The sequence below is a fragment of the Ochotona curzoniae genome, unplaced genomic scaffold, assembly GCF_017591425.1.
Source record: "Ochotona curzoniae isolate NIBS_2020 unplaced genomic scaffold, NIBS_Ocur_1.0 contig_3498, whole genome shotgun sequence".
In the NCBI taxonomy this organism is placed as follows: Eukaryota; Metazoa; Chordata; class Mammalia; order Lagomorpha; family Ochotonidae; genus Ochotona; species Ochotona curzoniae.
The window spans coordinates 10,186,484-10,197,668 of NW_024465885.1; positions in this window are offsets into that span (position 1 = coordinate 10,186,484).

The window sequence follows — 11,185 nt, forward strand, 5'->3', positions numbered from 1 at the left end:
CTGATTTTGCTCATCTAAGGATGATGCAACCCTCCTAAATGTCCATCAACCGACACAGTCAATCCCAAGTATTCATATCCATTCACCCAGATTTTTGCTGGCAGCTTTTGCTAGAGTAGTTGTTCAATTTGTTCTGTTCTCCTTCTGCTCTGGTACCAAATGGACTGTATTATTCTCCATGTACAGCAGGGTCTACATCCACTGTTCTACCTTCTTCACTGAGAAGGACATAGTCTTGAAAGCGGGGCAAAGGACCCAGGTGAGGCAACTCAAACCCTGCTGGATCCCCTGCTTGAGGGGGTCACGAATAGAGCATCCACTGTTTAGGTGGGCTAACAGACCTGAGCCAGGCAATTTGAGCCCCACAGGATTCAACACCCCTAGGACTCAAATCCGAGTACCTGGGCCCGGCACGGTGGCGCAGTGGTTAAGGTCCTTGCCTTGCACGCCCAGGATCCCATATGGGCGCCAGTTCTAATCCCGGCAGCCCCGCTTCCCTTCCAGCTCCCTGCCTGTGGCCCGGGAAAGCTGTCAAGGACGGCCCAAAGCTTTGGGACCCTGCATCCACGTGGGAGACCCGGAAGAGTTTCCTGGCTTCGGATCAGCATAGCATTGGCCGTTGCGCTCACTTAGAGAGTGAATCATCGGACGGAAGATCTTCCTCTCTGTCTCTCCTCTTTGTATATCCGCCTTCCCAATAAAAAAAAAAAAACAAACAAACAAAAAAAAACAAAAAAAACGAGTACCCACCTTATGGGTAGATTCAAGGACCTGAGTCAGGTGACTAGAGCCCTGCTGGATCCCACCATGGTGTTCACAAACCCAGCACCCAGCCCACAGATGTGCACAGTGACCAGGGCCAGGCCAGGCAACCCCAGCCCAATCAGATCCCCAGCCCCAGGGTCACAAACACAGCACCCACTTCATAGGCAAGCCCCAGGCCTGGCTACTGGAGCACTGAATTCCTTATATCCATGATCACAAACCTGGATACCCCTTGCAGGTAGGCCCAAGGACCTTAGACAGGTGAACCTAGACTTACTGGATCCTCCGTCCCCAGGGCTCATGAACATAGCTTCCAATGAATCCAGGCTGACATGGCTCTCCTCACCTGAGCATTCACTATCATGTTACTTAGCCTGGCTCAGTCCAGTCTGCCCGCAATCCCAGTTCCTGTTAGTGTGTGCTGCAGCATTGCCCTGCTGAGCCAAATCCCCATCCCAGCCCTAATGTGAACTGGCTGGTGTTGCAGCCTGCGCGGGATCCTCCTGTACCCTGTTCTGGTTCTCAGATCTGCCAGTGGATGTTATAAATTGATCCAGCTTGCTCTGTCCCCAGAACTGACCCACATGTATGCTGGGGGGTGACTCACATGTATGCCTGTCATGGTCTAGGCTATTCCTTGCCTTGATTCTTGCACTAACCTGCAGGGAGTGCATCCCGACAAAGGAGTTTCCCAAGTTCCCTCTATTGGTTCTCCACCCAGTGGCAGATCTCATGCACATCAGTCCCAGGTTGACTTTGTCCACCTCTTGTTCTGGCAGGAATAGTGGCCTTGATCAAACAGCCTATATCCATTCTCATTCTTACTATTGGGTCTTGCAGCCCAGCCAGATCTGATCCATCATCAAACACAGTTTTGCATAGTGCAGCGGGAGTCAAGTCCTAGCTGAGCCCATACCATACTCACCCTGGCTCTCATGAGTACCACAGGGTGCTGAAACCTAGCCCAATCTGCTGCTCCCTAGTCCTAGTCCACACCCACGCTAAGGGAGGCTGTAGCATGTCCAGTCCCAGCCACTGCTCCCAGCCACTGCTCTTAATCAACAGTTGAAACCCCAACTCAGCTGGTGCATCCACTTAGCTCTCCATCCAGGCCTGTTTCCATCCACGTCTCTTGGGTTGACCAGTGGAGATTGCAGTTACACAGAACTGAGCCCACATATCCCCCAAAGATTCTGTCTCCAGACCCAATCCCCTCATGTGCTAGCTATTGTCCTGCCCCATCTTAACATCACCCGTCCCCTGTTTTGACTCTCACCAGTAGGCCCCAGCCTTAACTTTAGTGTGTGCAAGTGAATTGTACATGATGATGATCGATGCTAACTACCAAAGCTCAGGTCTCCCACCTGTGCTGGTAGTTTGGACTGACCCTTACAGGCTCTTCTGTTTCCCTGCTTTCAAACCATTTTGTCTCAGTCCTTTGCTTACCTACACTTACAGTGGCCTTATCCATGCAGCCTCTCAGCAGTAATTGCACACCTGGATATGAAGCCTAATGTCATTGTTCTCTCGCACTGTGTGAGCCTCCAGTCCCCTTGCAAATCTATAGGTGTCCAAGTTGCCTGAAGCTGCTGCCTTAGCCAGGCAGAGAGGTCCCCCTGCCTAAGGGCTGCCTGAAGCTACCTCCTGACTTTCATTTATAATTTCAACAAAGTTTGCTTCATTTTTTTTAGATATTGGTAAGCTATTTCTGGTATTTTAATATAAAATTAAGAACAAGAATAGCCAAATAATTCTGAAAAAGGTCAATATATGTAATTAACTCTCAATATCCATCTCAACAACTTTTAGTTATCCCATAATTATGTTACCACATCCCAAGTCCCTTAAATACACCCAATTTTATTCTTTTGCATTTGGGCTTATCAGAAGTATAAAATGTTGGTGTTCAGAAAGATAAACTTAAGATTCAATAAATGTAAAAATATGTAATGTATTCACACATATCAATTGTTACTACTATTTTAATAATTCATTATACATTATAATCTAAAACATTTCAAATTAGATCATATAATTCTATGCTATATAATATATTGATATGTTAAATGTGAATGTAATTAATTATATAATATATTATAATATTAAAATTAATGATTAATTGTATGTATATATCATGTATTATACTTAAATGCACATTTAAATTTCCCATTTACATGTGTAATTGGAATAAACAAAAATATATTGTTGTGAGCATGAAAGTAAGACACCTTAATTGATCATCACTTGGGTGATCTTATTTCATTCTTTTTAATCTTGTTTTAACAGATCCCTGAAAAGAGTATGCTTTGTATTGAGTATTTGTTCTATTCATTTAGCAGTTTTTGAAGCTGAAGAAATAGAAATTGTATTTACATTTGTAAATCAATCAATGTAAAGTCACCTAATAATGGAGAAATGATCAGATCATGTCAATACATGCAGAGGAAATCATTTGCAAAATTAAATGCCTACTGAAGTGAATAACATTTCACTATTTCCCCCTAAATGATTAATGATGAACATATTTCCATTATCCATGATTTAACATTAAATTACAGGTTCTATTCAGTGTTGTATTTCAGAATAGTTTTTTAAAAGCAAGAAAATTATATAGAAGTTATGAAACAAAACTAATATGATGGTCATTTTTAGACAAACAACACCAAAACAAAAAAAGTAAGGGACTGGTCTTCTCTGTGGCATAGCAAATCAAGTGGCTTTCTGTGGTGTCAGCATCCCTTATGAGTTTCGGTTTCGGGCTACTTCACTTCCAACCAGCTTTCTGCAAATTGCCTGCGAAAACAGGAAATGGCACAGATATTTGCACCACTGTCACCATGTAGGAGATGCAGAAGATCCTGGCTGTTCTCTTAGCTCTAGCATTGGCCAGTTGGGGAGTGAACCATTAGAGGGGCTCTTTCTCTCTCTTCCTCTCTCTTTCTGGTCTCCAACTCCAACTTTGAAATGGATAAATAAAGCTTTAAAAACAATGAAAAAACAAGAGAAGGTTTTTAGGTTAATTGATCAATATCACAGATTCATGGCTGCAGTAAATAAGCATCGTGTATTTCCACATACAGGCCAAAAAGCAACTAACTTGGACTGTAATTTGTATTAATTAAAATAGTATTTGTTTATCAATATTTTAATGGCAGAGAGAGGGAGGATGATCATCCAAAATCAGATTCACCCATAAATGCCAATGACTACTAGCTGAAGACAGGGATGTCAAACTCATTTTAGCTCTTTCATGTAGGTAGTTGGTAGTGAACAAATGCCATAGCCATTATTCGGTGCCACCCAGAACACTCTGTACAGGAAGCTAGAATTGGAAGGAGATCTGGGATGATAGACAAGGCACTTGTGGGCAGCCCCAGTGATATCTTAATCTCTATGCCAAATGTCTACAAATGGAATAATAATATTTAAAATCATGTATTAATCATATAAGGCTTCTATGCAATGCAAGGTATATATTGGTAAGAGAAATTTTAACAGCCAAAAAAGTTCAGAGATACATCAAATATGAAAAACTTGACATGGTGAAAATGTCATTTTTTCCAAATCATTTAAAATAAAGCAATTTCAAATAAAAATGTCAAGAAGCTTTTATGCAAAATGACTACGGCTAAATTGAAACCAAAGTTATACTGAAGAATTTACATAATTTTTAGATATATATTAAAGTTACACACAATGATGCAAATGCACAAACCAATATGATATGAATATTACTATATAAAGTGATCAAATGAAACTGAGTCATGGAGACAACTGTCACATAATTAGTCAATAAATTTTTCAGCGAAAGTGTCAAGGCAATTCAACAAACAAATAAAGAGTATTTTTGACAAATAATGCTTGAACCACTACAATAACTTAGGTAAATTAATATTAAATTCTTATGTATTTAAAAATATATAAAATTATATTTTTCAATAGCCCACTCACCTGAGAATAAAATGTAAAATCATGATATTTCTAGAATACATAAGACAATATTTTTAAAAACATGCAAACCAATTATTTATTACTTCAGAAAATGAATTAATAGTGAAGGAACTAATGAGGAAGTTGATTTTATTTAAGCACTTTTTTTCTTCAAAAACACCATGCAGAAAACAAAGGCAAGCAGTAAAGTAAGGGAAAAGTTGCTATGCGCAGATGTCAAATGACATTTACTGGAATATATCAAGAACTTCAGGAACACTAAATCAAAACAACTAAGCGTTTGGAAAAAAAATATTTAAACATTCTAGAAACAGAATTGTAAATGAATAAGAATAATTAAAAATAAATTTAGTATCAATTGCTGTCCTATGCATCTATTGGCTATTTAGCTTTCCTGCTTAATATTGCGCAAGTACAGAGGCTCAATATGTGTGTGCACTGGCTGCGGGTAGAAGTTTTGCCACCTAGCAGGTTTTGGGTCTTAAATAAGTCTGATTCTGAGTGCCAGTGTTTCCTAAACTCTGTAGACAATGATTTCACATCCTGCAAACGGTTTAGGAAGAGTTAGTGAAGACTGTCTGGTTATAAAGGCTTTAAGCACTTAATTTAAAGGTCCAAGCCTTGTGGAATGTCCAGGGATCTCAGTTCCAATGATTGCTTACTTATGGGTAATCCCCTGGGATTCACTTCACTGTCTATCCAAATGTGAGTTTTCTCTCTTTGTGATGCTAGGAGATTGGTCTGGCAGACACAGCTTCCTTTTTTTTTTTTTTTTTCTGTTTTCTTTATCATGGTTTTCTTATCATACAAAAATGAGGCACTATAGTTCCCCACCTGGCTTTTATAAGCCCTTTTATTGATTGCTTGATGTGTCAATCACTATTCCAATTGGTACTTCTGAGGTGCTAATTGCTGAAGCCCCCATTTAGTTCACATCTTAGATCCCTTCATTGTAAAGTAAACATTTGTCTGCCTACTGACAGCTATGTGGCACTATGGATTAAGCGTCTGCATGATATGCATACATGCTGTCTCAGACCACTATATTGAATTTCAATTATTTCAGTTTCCATTCAGACTTGATAATTTATCTACAAAGTAGCGAAAATGGCTCAAGTGCTTAAGTTTATTTAACTTACATCAGACAGCCAGATGCCCAGCTCATGGTTTCAGGCTGATCCTGTCACGTTGTTAAACCCTTTTTTGGGAGTGAATCAACATATTAGAAAACTAAAAAAAAAATCAATGTTTCATGTGTGTGTCTATGTCATTTGGCTGCTCAAATAAATAAATCTTTGAGGAAACATTAGCCTTCAAGGTAAAGTAAAACAAAGTAAAATAAAGTTCACCTCTAAACTGTTTGCTATATTCCATATGTATTAATTTACCATTATTACTATTATTATCATGTTATGATACAGTTAAAGAGGCTCCTGGGATTTCCCTTCTTTCCTCCCCAATTCCCCTCCTCAACTAGTTCCCCTATATCATTACTAAAGTATAGTTCTTCATACACAGTCATATGTCCATCATTGCAGGCATGAACAACGGCAGAGGGTCCAGCATTTTATTTTCAAGATATAGTAAACAGTTTCATTGTAAGTCCTTCTTTGTCTGGAAGTAGAGATGCATGCTACATTGTATGCTCACATCTGCATGTTAGTCTCCATTTCACAGTTACTTTACATCCCCTTAAATAAAATGTCACAGTACAAAATCAACAATAGGAAGAAAATAGAAATTTACAATACCATGAAGTTAAATAACATGTTATTAGGTATGAGAGACTCCACTACACAGCTCCTATATACCCCTTTAAATGAAAAGACACAAAACATATGCTATTCTTCAAAACTAAATTTGTCAGAGGTTGTGTCATGTAAAGCTTGTCTCACTGAAATTATGGTATAGTTTCTGCAGTTTACCAAACTTGGCGTTTTATTTTTTCTCTAATTCTCTTCCCCTAAGTTCACACATTTATTCTAATTGTTCAACTTACCTAATGTTTTTGTATGTTTACGTGTTATCGTATTACTCATTTTTGTTAACAGTATTGTGTTCATTGATTTTGGAAATAGAATCTTGTTATCACTTAACCATCTCTAAAACACCTTCAGATTAAAGTACAATATAGTCAATGTAACATTTGATTTGTTTCTTTTTAAGATTTGTTCATTTTTATTGCAAACTCAGATATGCAGAAGGGAGGAAAGACAAAGAGGAAGATTTTTCATGCACTGATTAATTTCCCAAGCAGCTTCAACAGTTGGAGCTGTGCCAATCCAAAACTAGGAGCCAGGAGCCTCTTCTAGGTCTGCAATGTAGGTGTTGTGTCCCACAACCCTGGGTCAGCCTCTATTGCTTTCCCAGGCCACAATCAGGGAGCTTTTGTTGTAAAGTTCTATTTATTCCATCTGTGATGATTGAAATTACTTGTTTTTATTCACATTTTCAAATCCCTGATATCCCCTTTGAAATAAGAGGACCTATTTAATCAAATTGTTTTGCACTAATATTTCATGCAACTTATCATGATCAATTATATATAGCTTATTTTGTATTACCAAACCTAAACTCATCTAGTAGACTTGGTTGTTAAGAAAAAAAAAAGTATACCTCAAATATGTTATATGCTATCCAAAAATAAAAAAAAATAATAATCAAATCTGAAGTGAACCATAATCTATACTTATTAAACATGAGAAATAAATAAATACATGAATATGTGTGCAATCTCAGATGCTGAGTGTTTTCAAAAATTGAAGCAATAATGGTGTTATGCCATACATTTTCATTGATAGGAGAAAAAACTGTACATCTCATATTTTCAAGTAAAAATAATATATAATAATAGCAGAGCTACGTAATTCAAGCTTCAGGTTGCTTCTCTGGGTTCTGTATTCTGAGTTTAAAAGCTGTTGGCAGGCAGCCACATTTAAGGTGACACAAAAGTTTCCTGGATTCTTATTCACCTCTTCCATTTTAAATCCAGAAATTAAACTGAAGACTGTACTCATGACTAGATTTTCTCTCATCTCCCTCTGCTTTGTCTGCTTCTTTTCTATCGGTTGAAATATTTTATACTTATTCTCATGTATGGGGGCCATGTGATCATGCTGAGCCAGTTCAGATCATCTGGTATAATCTTTATATTTTTTAGTCAGTTGTTCAGAAACTTCAATTGTATTGGCTAAGCAAATTCACAGAAATATGTAGATTAGAATTTCATTGAGTGATTGAAACTGCCTAGCAGAGGCATCTTTATAATTTCTAACAATCATAACAATAAACATCCAAAATATAATTGTAGTAACAAAAAATAAGTGTGGGCTGATAAATGGAATTGTAGCATAGAACTTGAAAGTAGATCTGCTTGGATTATAAATTCTTGCATCTAATTGAAGGGGTATGTCAATTCTACATTTTTGTTAATGAATAGTTATAAAACATGAATTTATGTATTGAAAGCAAATTTGTGAGAATTTTTTAATGATATAATAGTATGTATTTATACATCATATAAAGATGATATACATTTTGAAGAAATATAAAGGCACAGGTGAGGTATGTTCATAAGAAAGCATCTTAAACCAGAAGTGTGTTTAAAACATATAAATCAGAAAGAAGACAAATCCATAACAAATATCTAACGAATACAAATATCTAGGAGAAAAATTCAATGGGTTAATAATTAATTTCTTCCCTCACCTCTACATCTCTAACATGTATTTTCCCATATTGCTAGCTTCAGAGATGTAATGAATAGATGGGAACTGAACACACTGTTCCATATTTTCTCTTTCTTTCTTTCTTTCTTTCTTTCTTTCTTTCTTTCTTTCTTTCTTTCTTTCTTTCTTTCTTTCTTTCTGTCTGTCTTTCTTTCTGTCTTTTTTCTGTCTTTCTGTCTTTTTTCACAGGCATATACTTAATTTCTTGTCAAAGCATAAAGGGAGAAAACAAATCTCTCAGTCTTCAAGTTTTTTTTCATGAAGTTGCAAGAACAAAGAGCAAAGAGAGTAGAAATAATCAGGACAGTACCCAGGTGGAGATAAGTTACTGTGTCTGTCTGCAAGTAAAGAAACACAGCCCTGTGACAGATGTATAACTGCGGAAGATACCAACCTTGGGAAGGGTGTATATGCAGGGCTTGGTCTCCCAAGGGTTAATTCTACAGCTTAGCTTGTTTTTCAAGGGGCAACAGGATGTACAATCTTGGCGACACATTTAGTACCTGGCTTATCCACAAATTCCTGCTTCCCTGCTTCCCATTTATCAAGATGCCCCTGGGGGTCTTAGGAACTGCTTGAGCAGTGGAAAAATACTGGGAGGAACCAGAGAGTATAAAAGGAAGGCTAGAGTTCAGTAAGGCGGCATTCTCTTTGTACGAGTGACCAGTGTGTGTTTTCTTTGTAACCCTAGCCCCTCCGCTCGACTTGGGGTACACAGTGATGCAGGCGATGCTGACATGTATATACATAGACATTTATAGGGCATCATGTAAGCAATTTGTATGCATTATTATCAAGAAATAGTTGGGACATTAAAGCCACCATATTCCACATACCTTGTATATGCTTAAAATCACAAAGCTCAAACACAGCTCAAGAGAATGGGGAAACCTTGTGAGGGTTGGAAGTGGCTGTGTTTGCTACCAGGTTGATTAAGTAAGGCCACGTCAAATTTAGTAAAACTATCTTTGGTAGAAAATAAAATGATCTTTCTGAACATATACTTAATTAGTATTTATACTCATCACATCATTTCAAGAACTATAATGTGTAAAATAATGTCAATTTGATTCTCATTTAATATTACGGTATGATCAGGGATGATTTTAAAAAATATTAAAATGGATAGTCAATACATTGGTGCCTAAAGGAAGCTATATGATAGTCATATTTGTAAGAAAAATTGTGTCAACTGCACAGTCAGAAGGAAGCTGAGGAATAACTAAAGAGCCATGAGATCCAACCTCCTACTAATGAATATCAACATGAAAATCCTAAATCTGCATCTTTTTCTACATTACTTTTCAATTCAAACAGGCCGAATCCCAATAAAACACAGTCTCACAAACCTTAAAATATCTTTCTGATTTCATCCGAAAGTTTCCTTAAAATTAAGCAATATAAGGTAAAACTCAATTATGAGTGCAACCACTAAGATAGGATGACACAAATAGTGTGAAGGGGAGAGGTTTTGGGTAGAATTAGAGAAAAAATCATCTGCTTTTCTAAGATGATAATCTTTACTCTTTTGTTTCCAATAGAAACATGCTGTGTCTTATGCCAAAAATATCATATAAACTGTTCATATGTCATAAACTGTTCTCAAGAAACTTCAGGTTTGTAGGTGTATGGAATGAATGTACAATGAAATGTGGATTAAACAGGGAAGAGATGAGAAAAAATAGTAAAGACAAACAAAAAAGGAGAAAGCTAGCTAAAACAAGAGTGAAAACATCCAGAAAACAACAGTAGGTAGCAGAAGAGCAGGATTTGGATAAGCACATGTTACAGTATAAAGCTGAATACGAGATCTGGTCATAAATGTTGGAGAAACGTAAGGCATGTGGAGAAACATGTACTTAGTTTTTATGATAATTGAGATAATCTCAAAGAAGATGCCATAAAGGAATAATTGATCACAAGGATCAATATGGCATTATTGTGCATAATTACCCCGCTGAATAATCACTGAGAAAGTATGGCCAAAGCCCAGGTCTAACTTATGTAAATACAAATTGGATTCAGGAAAAATGTTGAAAAAAAATGAAGGGATGAAGTCAGAAGATTTTGTAAAATATTGCAAATACTTAAGCTAAATAATATATAGAACACAAGATATATTCATTTTATGGTGACAAATAAGAAATATAGTGATTAGTTGGCAAGTAAAATAATTACTTTCTGTACAAAAATTATATTTGCCTAATTAACAACACTTCAATGTGTTGATCTTAGGTATTTCTTTGTCTTATTTCTGGGTTAACCATGACTTGAGAAAGATAAATCATTGTATATATTTTGTGCATTTCTCATTGAATCTCTCTCCTTGATAATGCCTGCTTTATTGTTACTTCTTTTGTTTATAATTCCTAACTACATAGGAACTTATTATTTTTCTCTCCCTCATGGAAAAAGAAGTGTGGAAGTGACTATTAACCTTGAGTAAGTTCTGTTGCAGGAATCACATTTCTTCAAGAAGAATGTTTTTTTATTGAACAAACTAAGTGGATGTTTTGGTACAGCTTTTAGTAAAGGTAAAGTTAAGGCAAACCTGCAAGCCCTGCCTTGGTGTCTAGGAAATTCACCTCCAAGCCTCTGGAGAAGTTAGGCTAAGCTTAGCAATATCACTAGATATCAGGGTATTTTAGTCAAATATTCTGCCTACTCAGATCCTGTGCTCCTGATCTGAACAACTAGTCTACAGAGTCACACAATTATTTAAGAAAAAAATATATTCGCTT